Source organism: Paroedura picta, chromosome 5, assembly GCF_049243985.1.
Source record: "Paroedura picta isolate Pp20150507F chromosome 5, Ppicta_v3.0, whole genome shotgun sequence".
In the NCBI taxonomy this organism is placed as follows: Eukaryota; Metazoa; Chordata; class Lepidosauria; order Squamata; family Gekkonidae; genus Paroedura; species Paroedura picta.
The window spans coordinates 130,980,597-131,000,696 of record NC_135373.1 but is presented as its reverse complement, the minus strand read 5'-3'; the positions used below and the strand labels follow the sequence as shown (position 1 = coordinate 131,000,696).

The following is a 20,100-nucleotide window of genomic DNA, read 5'->3' as shown; positions in this document are numbered from 1 at the left end:
GAACAGCGCTCGCCTGTGTTTTCATATAGACATCTCACCAGAATCTGCTTTTACGTTCTCTGTCATTCTTGTTACTGCCTGGCCGGTTGCTACGTTCCTTTCATGCACATTGGTGGCTGTACAACAAGGTTTATCTAGCCCAGCCCTTCCCAACTTCTTTACCATTGAGAACCCCTGAAACATTCTCCAGGCTTCAAGGAATCCCAGAAGGGGTGCGATCGTGCAGAATATGGTTGAAAAGCATAGCTGTGTACACGCCCACCTGGAGCCCATCCACATCCTACCTCCTCCAAGCCCATGGTTGGCCATTTTGGTAGCAGGTGGGTGGAGAGACATGGCCATACATGGTCATATCCTCCAATAAATGTTTAACAAACTTTTAAAATATATTTTAAAAAAGAACTCCTGCCCATTCAGGAAACCCTTCCAGGGCTGTTAGGAAATCCCAGGGTTTCATGAAAGCCTGGCTGAGAAAGCCTGACCTAGGCTGATTCTGATCTCTTTGTTGGTTATTTTATCTTGTCAGCTACTCAGATCCTTATTGCTTCACACAGGGGCCTTTGGACTGGCCTGTTAGGAGAAACCTAGGCCTTGAACTCAATAGTCTGTACTTAGGAGTGGTTTTAGGGTTTGGAAGGCCCAGGGCACAGAATGCCCAGGTTGCTGTAGAGCTCTGCCAAAAAGATTGGCCAGCACCACTGCATCAAGCAGAGGTCTTCCACATCACCTTCTGCCAGAACTTTAAACTGGAGATGCTGGGGATTGAACCTGGGACCATCTGCATGCCAAGCAGATGCTCTACCGTTGAGCTCTCCAAGGTCTGAGGCAGAGGTCTTCCACATCACGCATGAAACTCCTTGTACTGAACCAGATGATTGGTCCATCAAAGTCAGGATCATCGGCTCAGAGTAGCAGTGGCTCTCCAAGGTCTTAGGCAGAGGTCTTCTACATCACCTACTGCAAGAACTTTAAACTGGAGATGCTGGGGATTGAACCTGGGACCTTCTGCATGCCAAGTAGATGCTCTACCACTAAGCCACAGCCCCTCCCACATGTTTGCATCTCCTTACTACTACTGGGAAGCTGCAAAAATAGAGGAAGGTCAAGCAAGATGCATTTTTGTTAGCAGTGGGACAAGATTGAGTTTTTCCTTTAAAAAAAAAAACACCATAACGAATCAATGATGCAGAGGTACACCACTAGATGTAGTAAATAAAAAGTACGTACAGCATGATAACCATGATAGCTGTATTTAGCTTCAGAGTACAGAGCAAGTATCCGTGTGACTATCAGGCTTTGGGGACAGTTAGTGGGTCTGTTGCCTTCATGCCATATTGGCAGGTGTTCTGGAACTATTCAGCTTGCTGCTGGGTCAGATAAGCCCTTGGTCTGACCTGTTAGGCCTGTTCTTAAAGGTCCTTTTAAATCAATGCCACATTGGAGCTCATAGTGCTGGGAACAGGGGATGTATTTGGATCATGAGGGCTGAAAACCAAAAATGGCATCCAACTATTACCCGTTCAGGCCCTCTGTGCTCCAATCCTGTCGCCCTGACCCCACTCTCCTGCTGATCTCCTTTGCAAGTGCTTGGTTAATAAACCTTGTGTCGTTGCATCCCTGGATTATGAAACAAGACACTTTCCAAAATCCCCATGGACTGGCAGACTTACGTCAAGACTGGATGAAACAGTAATCATGGAAATGTTTCCTTTTTCTCATTCATTGGATCTGAGTTACCACAAGTGTTTGGTATGTAAAGCTGGCCTGGCACCTTGAAAGTTCTGTGATTGTTTCACTGGATCTTTTTGGCTCCTGGCAATCAGAGCATTTGCTTTTGGCTCTCAGCAAAGAGGCTTTCAGTGTTTCAAACCAGAGGGATCTGGCTTGAAGGTTGAACGAGTGGAGAAGTTATCATAGAATCATAGAGTTGGAAGGGGCCATACAGGACATAGAATCACAGAATCATAGAGTTGGAAGGGGCCATACGGGCCATCTAGTCCAACCCCCTGCTCAACGCAGGATCAGCCCAAAGCATCCTAAAGCATCCAAGAAAAGTGTGCATCCAACCTTTGCTTGAAGACTGCCAGTGAGAGGGAGCTCACCACCTCCTTAGTTATGGCTGTGTATCAACGGTTCTTCAAAATAATGGCTTCTACAATTTCCTGTAGGCAGCTAGCATATGATTTGGAATCTCTAGAAATCCCAAGGGTAAGGAACAACATTGCGATGGAAAGCTACTTTAAAAAGAAATCCTTGTATATCCATCTTCGCAGTGATCAATTCTCAACATGTCAGGAACATGACAAGCTGTGTCGTGTAAACCAAGTTAAACGCCTAGTTCTTTTCAGGAACCATTCCTCTTTTCTGCAAAGGTTCAGAGCACAGACTGAAGCAGTGCCCACTCAAAAATGCACTGCAAGCTTATTGCCTGGGAGATCAGCTGTTGCTCACAGATGCTTGTGACAGGACAGAGCAAAGGAGAAAAATGCTCAGTATAAACAGTGGAACAGGTAGATTAAAAACAAGAAAAGTAGTTGGCTTTTATACCCTGCTTTTCAGTACCCAAAAGAGTCTCAAAGCAGCTTGCAAACACCTTTCCCTTTCTCTTCCTATAACACATACCCTGTGAGGTAGGTGGGGCTGAGAGAGATTTGAGAGAACTTCTCTGAGAATAGCTCTAACAGGACTGTGACTAGTCCAAGGTCACCCAGGTGGCTGATATAAAGGAGTGGGGAATCAAACCCGGCTCTCCAGGTTAGAGGCTATACTCCTAACCACTACACCAGAAATAAATTTTGCAGAGAAATATGGTGGCAGCGGAACAGCCTACAATATTGCTGCTTTTACATGCACAGTTGCTAGGGATCCATGTTTCTACCTGAAAAAAAATTTGACTGCAATTTTCATCATGTGTTCTTTCCACAAAGCTAGCCATATACACTAGAGCAGGGGTAGTCAAACTGCGGCCCTCCAGATGTCCATGGACTACAATTCCCAGAAGCCCCTGCCAGCATTCGCTTGACTACCCCTGCACTAATGTATCTCTGAGAAAAGTGGATTATAAATAGAGTAATGAAAATAGATCTTGTGCTTGAATGCTGTATATGTCTACATTATATTTGATTTATATGCTGCCATTCCAGGCATAAGAAGAAGAAGAAGAAGAGTTGGTTCTTATATGCCGCTTTTCTCTACCCGAAGGAGGCTCAAAGCAGCTTACAGTCGCCTTCCCATTCCTCGCCCCACAATAGACACCCTGTGGGGTGGGTGAGGCTGAGGGAGCCCTGATATCACTGCCCGGTCAGAACAGTTTTATCAGTGCCGTGGCGAGCCCAAGGTCACCCAGCTGGCTGCATGTGGGGGAGCGCAGAATCAAACCTGGCATGTCAGATTAGAAGTCTGCACTCCTAACCACTACACCAAACTGGCTCTCACTCTCATAATGCTCACTCAAGGGGGCTTACAAATAAAATAATAATAAATTCAATGCGGTGACATTGGGGTCGATGCCTAAGTGATGGGCTGTTTGAACGGAATTCTGCTGAAAGATTCAGTTAAGGAATAACTGTTTGAAACTGACAATTGAAGAAGACACAGTTAAGCACTGACTGTGGGCTGGGAAGGAGTCTGTGGGAGTAAGTGGATCAAGGAAGATCCTTGTTCATATTTTAAAGGGGGCATAGCTTCTAGCAAAGAGAAGTGATCCCTGCCCAGTTAAGAAGAGAAGTCTGTATAAAGAAGGATTTGGGGGATTTTGTTGTATGCTCCTTCCTTCTAAAATTTACAGGTTGGTGAAATTCAGAAACCCATAGTTGAGTGTTTAAGCAGAAATGGAAAAGAATGTGTCTCTCCTCAAAATTTTAAAGGCCTTGCTGAATAGCAGAAACACTTACTTGTTGATAACAAATTATCTGGCATTTGTGTGAATACAAAGTCACCTCAGTTTTAGTATCTGCTCACCACATACATCTTACACTGGATTCCACCTGACCTTTTCTCCTTCAAGTTTTGCTTATTTGGAACTTTGAAAAGGTTCTCTCCCATGCCATTTCACCAGCAGAATATAAGAAGGTGCTTTTGTCTCTTTCCTCACTTCTCTGGACTGGCCAATAACAAAAAGATATATATAAGAGACTGGGTCGGACAACCCTAGACAAAAAATAAGAGGAAAAGGGATAAAAGAGGCTGCTCAGCAAGAAATTGGAGGGAAGGGGAAATCTGACAAGTTGCAGCTGACTTTTCCTTTAAGTGCAGGATTTCCCCCAACCCAGAGGGATTTAAGGAAAGAAACTTACAGATTTGCGTTGCCATTGCGTTCCTCTGCATATCAACCTTTGAATTTCTTGGTGGTCATCCATCCAGCTACTAACTACAGCTGACCCTGTTTGGCTTCAAAGACCAGGGGAGCCTGGGCCAGCCAGGTCAGGGCACCACACCTGTAAAGGGCTTTAAATGTCAAATCTAGCACTCTCTGTCGAGGCCAGAAGGGCAGGCTGTAATCCTGCTGAATGGTGCTACCACTGCCATGAGAAATGCTACAGCACCTACAAGTTTGACTTGCATTCCTCTCATCCATTGTGAGCCAGGAGCTGATTCCTCAGTGAGTGGTTTTGTGCTGCTCACATGCAGATGAAGCGTGTGGACTGGTTACTTGTTATGCATACAAACTGCACCAAGCCAACTAGGTGTAGTGGTTAGGAGTGCAGACCTTTAAACTGGCGAGCCGGGTTTCAATCTGTGCTCCCCCACATGCAGCCAGCTGGGTGACCTTGGGCTTGCCACAGCACTGAGAAAACTGCTCTGGCTGAGCAGGAATATCAGGGCTCTCTCAGCCTCACCCACCTCACAGGGTGTCTGTTGTGGGGAGAGGAAAGGGAAGGCGACTGTAAGCCCCTTTGAGACTCCTTCGGGTAGAGAAAAGCGGCATATAAGAACCAACTCTTCTTCAGTAATATCAGGGCTCTCTCAGCCTCACCCACCTCACAGGGTGTCTGTTGTGGGGAGAGGAAAGGGAAGGCGACTGTAAGCCCCTTTGAGACTCCTTCGGGTAGAGAAAAGCGGCATATAAGAACCAACTCTTCTTCTTCAGTAATATCAGGGCTCTCTCAGCCTCACCCACCTCACAGGGTGTCTGTTGTGGGGAGAGGAAAGGGAAGGCGAATATAAGCCGCTTGGAGACTCCTACTGGTAGAGAAAAGCGGCATATAAGAACCAACTCTTCTTCTTCTTCTTCAGTAATATCAGGGCTCTCTCAGCCTCACCCACCTCACAGGGGGTCTGTTGTGGGACTGTCCCAACAGAAATGCTCAATCAATACTTTTTTATTTTCATTTTTAAGGCTTGCCAATTTGCTTTTCACTGGCGTCGGTCCGATCAACGTCCGGAAGGGCTGATCTGTGTAGATCTCTAGCAGTTCACACATGCCCAGCCCTGGGGGAGGAGTAGGTTTTCACCACCATTCCCGGCATCATTTAATTACCTGACCCAACCATTCTTGACCCTGAGAGAAAATTGATTTCACCTGCTGTGTAGATGGAAAAGCAGCCATAAGGTAGGAGGGGGGGGGGCAAAGCGAAATAAAACTCTATCACCATAGCTCCTCAAGCAGCTTGACACGGCATCCTAGTCCAACAGCAAAGGTCCGTGAGTGATCGCAAGTGTCAGAAACGGTATGTTCGCCCGCCGAACATGGTCTCCGCAAATTCCTCAGCATTCTGTTGCTGCTTTGCTAGCACAACCCGATCAAGGCACAAGTGTTCGGAATTTTTTCCCCCCCCATGCATTCCTTACTGTGGTTCGCGAGAGTGTTTATTATTTTCGAAGGGAAATTCTCCTCCTTTTCCCCCCAGAACTTCACAGCCAATGAATAAAATTCAGTCTGCTGTCATCGGTCAAAGATGGAAGAACGGCGGGGACTGTGGAGCATAATTCGATGTGTGCCTCAGCCCTGCTGCTGTTTTCTAACGGAATTATGCCCTGGCGCAATTGTTGATGAAAGGATCGTTTTTGAAAGTGCTCCGAAATCCTAAACGTTTAAGTGGTTTAAAGAAAGTTTTGCGTTTCAGCTCCCCAGCAGACGTGTCCTTTAACCAAAGGAAGTGCAATTGAGTCTTCTAAATGTCGTTGGATAATGAAAGGAGAGGGAAATGATTATCAGCTTCTTTTTTGAAATGCATCTTCACAGATCTAATTCCACAGATGAAGGATACAACCTATTCAAGCTTATATTTATATCAGAATTATTTTAGATAGGGTTTTAAAAAAAAGACGGGGAATAGCTACTTCTTTCTTATTTTTTCCTTCTTTCTTGAGAAAGGTGACAGAATATTGCAGTAATAATAGTATGACTTTATTATTTTACTATATTATGATACTATATAAAAATTTAATAGATTATTTACAATTAAGGACAAAGAGCAAACAATAAATTCCTTGTGACAGATAATAATAATAAGGTTGATAATTCTCTAGATGGGTGGGGGACTTTTTCTCTCTTACTTTATTATGTTTTTATGTTTAATCCAGACTGATATGCTTAAAAGTTAAGAAGAAGAAGAGTTGTTCTTTATATCCTGCTTTTTCACCACCCAAAGGAGTCTCAAAGCGGCTTATAATCACCTTCCCTTCCTCTCCCCACAACAGACACCCTGTGAGGTAGGTGGGGCTGAGAGAGCTCTGACAGGACTGCTGTGTGAGAACAGCACTATCAAGACTGTGAGGAGCCCTAGGTCACCCAGTTGACTGCATGTGAAGGAGCTGGGAATCAAACCTGGCTTGCCAGATTAGAAGCCGCCACTCTTAACCACTACACTACCCTGGCTCGTAAGTAAGATTAGATACGTAAAATTTGACACCGTTCAAAATTGGCTGTTAAATATTTTAAATTTAGCTCTATGAGGAAGGCAAAACGTTTTAAGACAGGTCTATATCAGAATTTGAAGCATGGCTGTTGAGTAATAACAACAGTTGTTGAGAGAAAAATGTAATACTCAATTTCGTAATGCACGTTTTGCTTATAATTACTCATTTAAAAAATACAAAAACCTGTCTGTCCAACAGCCAGCCAATTGCCTTCCTTCCCCCAACCCTGACCACCCCCTCCTCCTTCCACTTCTCTCTGGGGCTCGGAGGCTGCAGATCCCTGCTGCATGAGAGCTGCCCCTGCCGGTGAGTTCTCTTCCTGGGGACCTCCAGCCTGCAGCCTTTCCCGGTCCTGGGGGAAAGGCCATTCACAGAGTTCTTCCACACACACAGACCCCCCAATCTAGCCCCCGTTGTATTCCTGAATGCAGTGGGCTTTGCCCCTAGTATATATATAATGTGATCAATGTGTTCAGAGAGTTATCCAGCACAAATTACTCATTAACTCAATGGCACATCATAAAAAAAAAGAAAAGAAGGGAACAATTAATTAATGAGTCACCCTCAGATCGTTTTGCTTACAACACCGTTCAGTGGCAACGGCAGCAATAAATGGACCTACGGCTCCCTAGTCATTGTTTGCAATTGGCCTGTTGTTTTTCCCCAGGGCCCAGTGTCATATTTGACACAGGCCTGCAGATAATTGTGTGCGCGGAAGGTAAAGCAGGAGGCTGCAAGGCGGAGCTCAAAGCGATCAATCGTGCCACTAAAGGAGAGAGAAGAGGGGGAGCTGGTTTATTGTACCCCGCTTTTCACTACCAGAGAGAGTCCCAAAGTGGTGGATCAATGCCTTACCCTTCCTCTCTGCACAACACACACCCTGTGAGGGAGGTGGGAGCTGAGAGAGCTCGAAGAGAACTGCTCTCAGAGAACTGTGACTGGCCCAAGGTCTCCCAGCTGGCTGCATGTAGAAGAAGTGGGGAATCAAGCCCGGTTCTCCAGGTTAGAGGCTGCCGTTCTTTAATCAGTACATCACGTTGGCTCTTTAACCACTGCACCTCACTCCTGACTGCATTTGCAAAGAGCTTGGCCACCTCTATGCTCTTCTCTCCAATGATGGCCTCACTGTCTTGGTTATTCTTGTTTCACAGAGAAGGGGATGGAAGCTAAAGGCCCGTCCAGGCAGTTGTGTTCGAATAGTGCCCAGTAAACCAGCTGAATCTCATTTCTTGCTAAGTCAGAGACTGGGTTCATTTTATTCATTTATTCCAGCCTTTCTCAACTTTTTTTTACTATTGAGAAACCCTTGAAACCTTCTTCAGGCTTTGAGAAACCACAGAAGTGGCACGATTGTGCAGAATATGGTTGGGAAGCAGAGCTGTGGACATTCACACCTGGGGCCCCTCCCCTTCCCAGCCCCTGCAGGCCCATCATTGGCCATTTTGGGAGGAGGGGCAGATCAACATGAAGGAAGAATTGTGGCCTCAGAACAGAAACAACTGGGCAACACAGATTCCCGGATCCTCCTCTTTCATCCATGCTCTCCTTTCTTTGGGTGCCCGGAAGCTAGAGAGATTCCTGGCCCATCTTACCTGGCCTCTCCATTACAAACACATGAATGTCCCATAACCTGAGCCAGCCCATTGGTCCAATTCTCTTAAGGCTGCCTCTTCTGATACCCATTCGCTCTCCATAGGGTCTCCGGTAAAAATCATTGTCTGCTCCAGCACCTGACACCTTTGGATAGGAAACACCCCATGGACTACAATTCCCATAAGCATTTGCTGGCAAGGGCTCATGGGAATTGTAGCCCACGGACATCTGGAGGGCCGCAGTTTGACTACCCCTGATCTAGACGTCTTAGAGAACCATCATGTCCCCTCTGGACTTCCTCTTCTGCAGACTGAACATTCCCAAGTCCTTCAGCCTTTCCTCACAGGCCTTGGCCCCCATGTCCCAGATCATCCTCATCACCCTCCTCTGCATCCTCTCCATTTTGTCCACATCCTTTTTGAAGTGAGGCCTCCTGAATTGCACCCAGGACTCCAGGTGGGGGCTTGACCAATGTGGTACGCAGCGGGACTTTGTCATCTTGTGATTTTGATGTGATGTCTCTGTTGATATAGCCCAAGACGGCATTCTCCTCCTCCTTCCTCTGGAAAAAAAGGGGAGCTGTTTGTGGAAGCAGCTTCTAGGTGTGATGGAAGGGATTCTGCTTTCTGCCTGTTTTCCCACCAGCCTGGTTGACAGCAGTTAGTAGCTGACACCCTTCATTTAAAGCTTGATCCAAGCATGAAGAAGGACGGAGGCTGCTTCTTCTTTGAGAGCCAGTGTGGTGTAGTGGTTAAAGAGCGGCAGACTCTGAAGAACTGGGTTAGATTCCCTACTCCTCCACAAGCAGCCAGCTGGGCGACCTGGGGCTAGTCACAGTCCTGTTAGAGCTGTTCTCACAGAGCAGTCATCTTAGAGCTCTCTCAGCCCCACCCACCTCACCGGGTGTCTGTGGTGGGGAGAAGAAGGGGAAAGTATTTGTGAGCCGCTACAGGATCCCTTCAGGTAGTGAAAAGCAGGGTATAAAAAATCCAACCCAGCTTGCTTTTTAAAATGAACGCAGATTCACAAACCATTGTTTACTGCAGTGAGCCAGCATGTTCCCAACCGCGAGAGATTCTTGTGCCACCAGATTGTGAAATATGGTCGATAAGAACAGATTTCCCCCCTCCCCGAAAACTCCTCGTTACCTCACGTATTTCCCCCCCTCAACCCCCGAGAGAAAACCCTAATAAAAGAACACAAAGTCACCACCTCAAGTTCTTCCACTAGCTTGGTTAAATGCCATTCCGCTAAGCTTATAGTGTAATTATAACAGTTCCCTTAGGTAAGTAAGAAACATCTGTTGGTAACACACAGCAGGTGTGAGCAATTACACATACTGGGTTTTTGGTTTTTTTTAACTCCAAAAAAAAATGGTTTTAATTAAAAAGAATTCTGTTTTCTGAAAAGCAGGGCGTGCAGAGTCCAAACACACTTTTGATGGAGGGCCTCTCTCGAATGTCATCGGCAAACTTTGACGAAGGTTTTCTTAAAAAAAAAAAAAACCAAAAAAAACCCACCGAAATCAAACCAAATTAGCAAGGCCCTTGCGTTCGGTGGACGGGTGCCAGAACCCGGCAAGCTGAACGGCCCTGATGAGGCGAAGTAGAACAATCCCTCTTTCATCTAATATCAGCCAATTTGTATTCCAGGACGAGGCTCGGGGAATTCAGGAAATCTATACTGTTTGAAACAGACAGGCAAACAACGCTATTTAAGGAAAAACAGCAGGAATGCAGTCCAGAAATGAGGAAGAGGCCCAGGGATGGAGAACCAGAAGTTCGAGGTGGTAATGTTTGATTTGAGAGCCGGCGTGGGGGGAGTGGTTCAAGAGCGGCGGCCTCTGATCTGGAGAGCCGGGTTGGATTCCCCGCTCCTCCACATGTAGCCAGCTGTGGGACTTTTGGGCCGGTCACAGTTCTCTTAGGGCTGTTCTCACAGAGCAAGTCTCTCAGAGCTCTCTTGGCTTTCCCGCCCTCCCTACAGTCTGCTGTGGGGAGAGAAAGGCAACTGTAAACCACTTTGAGACTCCTTCAAGTAGTAAAAAGTGGAGTACACACAGCTTCCTCCCCAGACAAATATGTTCTATACCTTTTCAAGCAGGGGTAGTCAAACTGCAGCCCTCCAGATGTCCATGGACTACAATTCCCAGAAGCCCCTGCCAGCATTCGCTGGCAGGGGCTTCTGGGAATTGTAGTCCATGGACATCTGGAGGGCCGCAGTTTGACCACCCCTGTTTTAAAGAGTTGGGGCCGTGTGAACTGATGGGCAGAGAAGGGAATTTCATAGTCAAGGGGCCATGACAAAGAAGGCCCTGTCTCCTGCTTATCCTTCTCACTGGGGGGAGGCGCGACGAATGTCCCACACGGCCTCCATTAACAATCGTAGCTGGCAGGTGGGGACGTAGGAAATAAGACACACAGACACCTTGCAAGACAGCCCTCCCCCCAGGCTAGTGAATGAGAAATGTGGTTCACGGACCCCAGCCTCAGGATGCAGCGGAGTGGCATCTGGAATTCTGCTCCTATTCCCTTTATTTTACTCCAGGGGGAAAGCCAGCGCATGAAGATCGTGTTAAAAGAACAGAATCAAACAGCAATGCAAAATTACTTTGAAGGAATAGCCACCAGCAATTCATATTTAATGATGTGATTTGCTGATACCATTAAGTGCTAGCGAGGAATAAAAAAATAAAAAAAAGAAGAAGAAGAAGTCACACTAGAAAGGCCAGCCTTTCTAGGGAGGAGGAGAGGGTAGAGGGAGGCGCTTTAATAAATATTAAAAACGACCCGGCGAATAATTCACTCCTCAAACACACAGCCGGCCGGAAGAGCTGTCCGGTCCTCTCTCGCCACTTCAGTCTTTTTTAAAATGGAAAGAGAAAGTCTGCCCAAAAGAAAAAGTTACTGGGCGATACTTTGCTTTTGTTTTTTGGTGGCACGTTTACCAACCCTGGCCAGGGAAACACCTGGGTATTTGGGACGGGGGTGCTGGAAGAAGGAGTTTGCAGAGGGATTTCACCTGGGATCTCCCTGTCTGTCCTCAGAAGCTGCCATTTTTTCTCCAGGGAAACTGGCCTTGGTAAACTGGAGCTCGGGTGTAATTCCAGGAGAACTCCAGGCCACACCTGGAGGTTGACAACCCTAGTTTACATCTCTGCCAACGCTCTAAATGACATGCCTGTATTGAGGATCTGTGATCAGATTCCCCCATTAGCAGACAGTAATTGCAAATAGGCCAGACGTGGGTTGGACTTGCATCCTTAGAGAGGGTGGCATTAACTCTGTGCCTTGCACTGTTTTCTAGATCTAAAAAGGAGGGAATGCCAGCCCACCTATCTTTTTTTAAAAAGCCAGGGTGGAGAGGGACATATAACACCATCAGGAAAAAATTTTTCACAGTCAGAGTAGTTCAGCAGTGGAATAGGCTGCCTAAGGAGGTGGTGAGCTCCCCCTCACTGGCAGTCTTCAAGCAAAGGCTGGATACACACTTTTCTTGGATGCTTTAGGATGCTTAGGGCTGATCCTGCGTTGAGCAGGGGGTTGGACTAGATGGCCTGCATGGCCCCTTCCAACTCTATGATTCTATGATTCTACCATATGGGGGAAAGTTACCAGCTTGCTTCACCAGGCCTATGGCTCTGATTTGTCACAGCTTCCCGCCTATCCCCTAACTCAGCCTTTATGAACTTTTTGAACATTGAGAAACCCCTGAAACATTCTTCAGGATTCAAGAAACGACACTATCAGGACTGTGAAGAGCCCAAGGCCACTCAGCTGCCTGCATGTGGAAGAGGAGTGAGGAATCAAAACCAGTTCTCCAGATCGGTGGTCCTCAACCACCGGGCTGTGGCCCGGCATTGCGCCGTGAAGGCCCTGGCACTGGGCCGTGGCTCCCTCTCCCCGCAGGGCTGTGCCAGGCCAAAATGAGAGCCTCTCAGGGTCACACGCTCCACACTTTGGCCTGGAGACACCCCCATCTCTCCATGTCCTACCACAGTTCCAGCCAGCCACAGTTCCTGGTGAAACATCAGGGAAGAAAACTACCAGAACACAACCGCACTGCCCGGAAAACCCACAACGAATTGGCCATGACCCAAACCAATGGCCTTTCAGGGTGCAAAGTCTTCCAGTTTGGGGTGGAGGGCTGTCTTCAAGGCTGGGGAGGAGGGCAAGTGTCATTTGCGGCTCACAATATAGCGTTGCTGTTGTCCGTATCTGCCTATGTTCCAGCAAGAACAGCTCTGGAAGCTGGGCACGTAGGCCGGGACTTCTCCAAAGGGAGGAGGGAGGGAGGGAGGGAAGGAAGGAAGGAAGGAGAGGTGGCGGGCCCTGAAAGGGTTAATGGCAAGGCCCTGAGTTAAAGGTGTCCTCACATCTCGGCAGTTCATCAAGCGATGGAGTCAGGAAACAAGGGAGGATAGATGAAGGTGCTCAGGATAATAATAATGGCAAGTAATGATTTCCCTAGAGATGATCTGATCTATGGCCACGAGCAGGGGAAAAAAGAGGCGAGGAAAGTGCTGTTACACTCCCTCCGTGCGCTTAACAGACTCAGAAGCTGTAACCTGGTGTCAGAAAGGGGGGGGGGGAAGCGAGGAGGCCGTCATCCTGCTCATTTCAAGGGAGGGGAAGAGTTATGCCAAGGCACAAGAGAGAAGCGCAAAAAATTTCACCTCCAAAATTAAACAGCTGAAAGGTATGATTTAACAATGCTCAAAACTCAATAAGCCAAAGATAAACAGCAAATTAGATGGCTCAATGTCGGGAGGGAAGGAGGGGGTGTGGGGGGGAGCATCTTCCATCGATCCCATCATCAAAAATTAATCTGCTTGAGAATGCCCTCTGCTCCAATCGCGGGGCTGATGGAGAGGGAAGAGGCCTGCTTTTTCTTTTTTTTTCCTTTTTTAAAAAGATATATATATTTTTAAAAAACCTCTCTGTATTTGCGCTTCACCTTCAGGCTAGATCCTGATTACAATCTCCTCCGAGACACTTTGCCGGGAAGCGCTCCTCAGGTTGGGAGTGCGAAATTAAATTGCAATCAATACTTTACGAAAATAATTGGGGGGGAAAAAAATGTTTCAGAAGTCAGAGAGGTAGTGTGTGGGCCGAGAAGCGGATGAAACTTGGGCGCCTCTCCCTCTCTTTTCTGCAGCTCCTTGCTTCTGCCTACCTTTCTGGAGGTGAGACTTCAGGACAGAGCAGTTCAAAGGGGTCTCTTGATAATACAGTTCTTAAGCTGGCCTCTTTCACCTTGTTAGGGAATTGCCAGGGCTGTGCCAAAGAAATAGCATTCATGTAACCTTCGGTACATCTCCTTCTTTTTCTCAGTCCCCTTCTGCCCCCAGACCTAGACATTCCCAGCTCGCTAACACGGCGAACTGCTACGGCCCTGTACTGACAAAAAGAAAGTGATCCTAAATAGGGTGTGTGTGGGGGGGGGGATGTGAACAGATCTGAAAATACAGTCAGAGGTTTTAAAACAGGAAGCCGCACGAGGAACTGCTGAACCAGTGTTTTTTTTTGGTTTTTTATAAATGCCGGAGAGGTAGCGTTTAAAACTTTCATAGGCTTACGCAGGGAGGTCTGCCGTTAAAATTCAAAGTACAATATGTTTGATAAAAATAAATCCGTTTCGCCTTGAGCAATGTTCAGTGCCCGGACTCGGCTGAATTTCCCGACTTAAAAAAGTTCTCATCTTGGGTTAAAGGGAGAGGGGTTTTTTTGTAGATTCAGATACATACAAATCAGGTGTGGGAATGACATTTTCTCTGCTTCGCCTTGTATTTAAAACGGAATTGGTGTGCATATAGCTGTGCGCACTGATGAGCATTCTGCCAAGCCTAAACTCACCCAAGCACGGCCGGCCATGGTTAGTCCTTGGGTGAAAGACCATCGAGGAAGACCGGGGCTGCTCCCTCGAGGAAGGCAATGGCAAACCCCCTCTGGCCACTGACACATGGGTGTTCAAGGCAAGAGAGGAGCGGAGGTGTTTTGCCATTGCCTCCCTCTGCGTAACAACCCCCTGACTGTCACCAAGTTTGATATAGTGGTTCGGAGTGCGGACTTCTAATCTGGCATGCCGGGTTCGATTCTGCGCTCCCCCACATGCAACCAGCTGGGTGACCTTGGGCTGGCCACAGCACTGATAAAGCTGTTCTGACCGAGCAGGAATATCAGGGCTCTCTCAGCCTCACCCACCTCACAGGGTGTCTGTTGTGGGGAGAGGAAAGGGAAGGTGACTGTAAGCCGCTTTGAGCCTCCTTCGGGTAGGGAAAAGACAGAGAATGAGATGGCTGGATGGAGTCACTGAAGCAGCAGGTGCAAACTTAAATGGACTCCGGGGGAATGGTGGAGGACAGGAAGGCCTGGAGGATCATTGTCCATGCGGTCGCGATGGGTCAGACACAGCTTCACACCCAACAACAACAACATCAACTCAGATCCATGAGGCATACCTTTAAATCCCCAAGCGCAGTTGCATAATAGTCTTGTGACTGGTTGAAGATTTATGTTGGTGGCAGCATTGGTAATGGCCAGCAGGCGATTACCACCATACGGTTTTCTGTAACATGTCACAGATTTGTGGAATCTCTGTCGCTGTACATCCCACCCCCCACCCCCACCCCCAGTTCATCCCAGGATAAACAAAACAGTACCTATACTTTTTTTGGTCAGGAAGGGCACTTTCCAGCCATCTCTGCTACCCTTAAAATATCACGTCAGACTTTATCTCTTAAGTGCTGAGGAAAACTTGAGTCATTTGGTTGCTTAAAATTCCGTATGGACAAGAAGAAGAAGAAGAAGAAGAAGAAGAAGAAGAGTTGGTTCTTATATGCCACTTTTCTCTACCCGAAGGAGTCTCAAAGCGGCTTACAGTCGCCTTCCCTTTCCTCTCCCCACAACAGACACCCTGTGAGGGAGGTGAGCCTGAGAGAGTCCTGATATTACTGAAGAAGAAGAGTTGGTTCTTATATGCCGCTTTTCCCTACCCGAAGGAGGCTCAAAGCGGCTTACAATTGCCTTCCCTTCCCTCTCCCCACAACAGACACCCTGTGAGGTGGGTGAGCCTGAGAGAGCCATGATATTCCTGCTTGGTCAGAACAGTTTTATCAGCCCCCTGGCAAGCCCAAGGTCACCCAGCTGGCTGCATGTGGGGGAGCGCAGAATCGAACCCAGCTCGCCAGATTAGAAGTCCACACTCCTAAGCAGTACACCAAACAACCGCTTAATATTCCACATGGGCAATAGTTAAAATGTCCTGCACTTATGCAACCCATTTGTTCCAAGGTTAAATTTAAAAAATACAATAAGGGACAGAATACTTGCTGAACATGAAAAAAAAAAAATTAACGTAACTGCAGAGTATTTTGAATGTGTTTCCCGCTTTTCTGGTAGGAAATTCACAGTTCCCTGTTTCACAATAAAGATTCTCTCCCCTCCCCTCCTTTTTTTTTTAGTGGTTGCAATAAGACAGCGCCAATGAAAGTGGCTGTCATGAGATAATCACACCTCTGGGGGATTAAAGGCATCTGGCTATGATTTATAAGATCCCGAAGGATTGATTTCCCCCCTCCCCCCACTTAAAGATAACCACTCTCCCCTGCTGTGTTTTACGATTTGGAAAATACAATCCGTGCAATCGCTGCGTACAAATACCGTTCACACTCTGGGCTTTCCCCCGTCTTCTTCTTCTTCACTGTGTTATGCATTTTAACTAACAAGTGGAATCTCGGCCTGTTGTTTCAAGAGATCTACGTTGCCAATAACACAGCAAGGGAAAGTATATTCCATGGAAGTATATCCCTGGTCAAACCAGGGTGCGCTTCTCTCCCAGAATAAATTAATGAGGAAAACTGATCTCTTTTCCATTTTTTTTGGGTGGGGGTGGGGGTGGAATCAATTTTCTGTCTTTAACACAAAAGTAAGAAGAGCCCTGCCGGATCAGACCAATGGGAAAGACAGCAGAAGAGAAGAGAGAAGAGGGAGAGGGAATTTGACGGAAGAAAACATAAAGAGTTCTATTGGATCAGACCAGTGGTCCATCTAGTCCAGCATTGTATCTCCCATAGTGGCCCTCCAGTTCCTCTGGAGGGCCAACAACAGGGCATAGAGGCCAAGGCCTTAATTAGAACATAAGAAGAGCCCTGCTGGATCAAACCAATGGTCCATCTAGTTCAGCCTCCTGTCTCACCCAGTGGCCAACCAGTTCCTCTGGAGGTCCAGCTGTGGGGCACAGAGGCTGAGGCCTTCTGCTGAAATTGCCTCCTGCTTTATACTCCTCTGAAGGCAATGCTCTCTAGACCTCCTCAAATAGTAATACCACCCTCCAGGTGGGACTTGAGGATCTTCTAAAATTATACCTCACCTCCAAACTAAAGAGATCAATTCCCCTGGAGAAAATGGCTCCTTGTAAGGGTGGACTCCATAGCACTATACTGCACTGAGGTCCCTCCCCACGCCCAATCTTGCCCATTCCTGGCCCCATCCCCAGAGTCTCCAGGTATTTCCCAACCCAGAGCTGGCGAACCTAATTACAACTGATCCCCATCCAGTGGAGCTTAGTTCCCCTGATGAACGTGACCAGGTAGAGAGTGGACTTCATAGCATTATACTCCACTGAGGCTCCTTCCTGCCCCAAATCATAGAATAACAGAGTTGGAAGGGACCTCCTGGATCATCTAGTCCAACCCCCTACGCTATGCAAATCCCACCCACTCCTGGCTCCACTCCAAATTCTCCCGATATTTTCTAATCCGGAGCTGGATACTTGGTCAGACTACAATGGGCACCCAAAATCTTACACTGTGAATAAAACTTAGTTGGCCTTTGTACTCAAAGCATTGTTCTGCTGCTTCCAACCCACACAGCTACCCACTCAAATCCACCTTCTTGGCCTTTACAAATATATGATGGTCTGTTATGTATATCTGGTAGACTAACAAACCTCTCATGCAACAAACTGTGGTTTAGACAGACCAATGTTTATGATGAGACAGTCTGTTGTAGGGAGAGGAAAGGGAAGGTAAATGTAAGCTGCTTTGAGACTCCTTCGGGTAGAGAAAAGTAGCATATAAGAACCAACTCTTCTTCTTCTTCAGTAATCTCAGGGCTCTCTCAGCCTCACCTCCCTCACAGGGTGTTTGTTGTGGGGAGAGGAAAGGGAAGGTGAATGTAAGCCGCTTTGAGACTAATTCGGGTAGAGAAAAGCAGCACATAAGAACCAAGTCTTCTTCTTCTTCAGTGATATCGGGGCTCTCTCAGCCTTACCCACCTCACAGGTTGTTTGTTGTGGGGAGAGGAAAGGGAAGGCGAATGTAAGCCACTGTGAGACTCCTTCAGGGAGAGAAAAGCGGCATATAGGAACCAACTCTTCTTCTCCTTCTCCTTCTCCTTCTCCTTCTCCTCCTCCTCCTCCTCCTCCTCCTCCTCCTCCTCCTCCTCCTCCTTCTTCTTCTTCTTCTTGGCTTTTGAATATTTGACAACATCGCATTCTTAATTTAAATAAGAAGTCGCTTCTGACGTTTATGCACAACAATACACAGGCTTCTTCCTTCCTCGGGAATCTGCCGCTTGACCAGACATCTCAGTTTAGAATAGACCTAATTGTCAAATTGGTTGAGCCACAGGTTAATACCAAATAGCCCGCTTTTTGCCTCTTAAGCCATCTATCTTCCAGTTGCGTCTGACCCGCACGGCACTTTGAAATGCTGCTCAAAGTGATATGAAGGGAACGCGGTCGTATTTTGCTCCATTTCTTCCCCTCAGAATTACCTCAAAGTCAAATATTAGCCATTAACTCCCCTGACCTGATCATCTTTGAAAGACAGGTGAAAAGCAAAAGGCAGACCTAAGACTCTTTTATTATCTTCGGGGCTGACATAATCTTAATTGTGCTCACTTCTTTTTTCTTTTTTTTAAGAAAAGAAAGAAAACGAAAAAGGGAAGACATAAGTGGATTTTCGAACGGAGGTTGCAGAGGAAACGATAGCTATAGGATAAGCCGAATGCCCGTCCGAGCCTCAGCAAGCCGTACGGAAGTAAAAAATGATTTCTAAAAGTGACCTTTTAACTGAAATAAATATTTCACAAAGAACCTTGGGCATTTGAAAGTCTACGGGGTCAGTCGGTGAAACGGGACTTCATATTGTCACTCAGTCTGGGCAGAGTGGCTGGCGTTCCAGAGCCAGTTTGGTGTAGTGGTTAGGAGTGCGGACTTCTAATCTGGCATGCCGGGTTCGATTCTGCACTCCCCCACATGCAACCAGCTGGGTGACCTTGGGCTCGCCACGGCACCGATAAAACTGTTCTGACCGGGCAGTGATATCAGGGCTCTCTCAGCCTCACCCACCCCACAGGGTGTCTGTTGTGGGGAGAGGAATGGGAAGGTGACTGACTGTAAGCCGCTTTGAGCCTCCTTCGGGTAGGGTAAAGTGGCATATAAGAACCAACTCTTCTTCTTCTTCTTCTTCTTCTTCTTCTTCTTCTTCTTCTTCTTCTTCTTCTTCTTCTTCTTCTTCTTCTTCTTCTTCTTCCAGATATTGAGAGAGAGTTGATGTCTACCAAAGTATGATCGCTACCTTTCTGAGAAGTGCCTTTAAATCAGTGGTTCTCAACCTGGAAGTCAGGACCCCTTTGGGGGGTCGAACGACCCTTTCACAGGGGTTGCAGCAGGGTGAGCAGCTTGGCCGGGGGGGGGTGCCAGCCGCTCCAGCTGCACCTCCAGCGTGGCACAGCCTCCCGGCAGGTGCTCCAAGTGGCAGTGCACCTTGGTGGCCTCGGTCCCCAGGTGGTGGTGGCGCAGCTCCTGCAGCTGTGCGCTCAGCCTCTCCAGGCATGGCCTCTTGCCACGCAGCACGTCCCACTCCAGCGCTGCCTCCCCGCAGGAAAAATCCAGTTAATGTACGATCAAGAACCATGGATCTTCACGCCATTGGTCAGTTTTGGTTTAATTCCTGTGAAAGATCCCTTGCCTCATTTTATGGTTGGGGGTCACCACCACATGAGGAGCTGTATTAAAGGGCCGTGGCGGTAGGGAGGTTGAGAACCACTGCTCTAAATCGATGGGGACTGCCAGTGAATGGGGAACTACACATTGCATGGGGAACATATAGGGCCATCAACTCCATATTGGGAAATACCTTGAGATTTTGGGGGTGGAGCCTGAGAAGGGTGGCGTTTGAAGAAGGGAGGGACCTCAGATGGATATAACTCCATAGAGTCCGCCTTCTGAAACAGCTATTTTCTCCAGGGGATCTTTGAAACCTACAGATCAGTTGTAACTTTGGGAGATCTGGGACCACTATCTGGAGCTTCATAAGCGATAGGAAGATGGGGCTCCAGTCAGTCCTGAACCTCACCACGTTTCCCTCAGTCCTGAAACTCACCACGTTTCACCACAAACATGTCTAATGGATCCTCTAGAGCAGGGGTAGTCAACCTGTGGTCCTCCAGATGGCCGTGGACTACAATTCCCATGAGCCCCTGCCAATGCTGGCAGGGGCTCATGGGAATTGTAGTCCACGGCCATCTGGAGGACCACAGGTTGACTACCACCGCTCTAGAGGTTTGGAAGGGGAGAGTCAGTGAGTAAATCCTTTACACAAAAACTTGCCTTAAATGATTCGATGTGTTTTTTTTTGTA

At 47.4% G+C, this 20,100-nt stretch overlaps 1 long non-coding RNA gene across 1 annotated transcript; it reads left to right on the top strand.

The window, feature by feature from the left end:
- The first annotated feature begins 5,533 nt into the window (after positions 1-5,533).
- On the top strand, positions 5,534-18,516 carry LOC143839176 (uncharacterized). Its single transcript, XR_013231642.1, has 4 exons — positions 5,534-5,669; positions 10,107-10,240; positions 12,925-13,152; positions 18,379-18,516. It is a non-coding gene; the product is annotated as an uncharacterized LOC143839176 (long non-coding RNA).
- Positions 18,517-20,100: the final 1,584 nt, after the last annotated feature.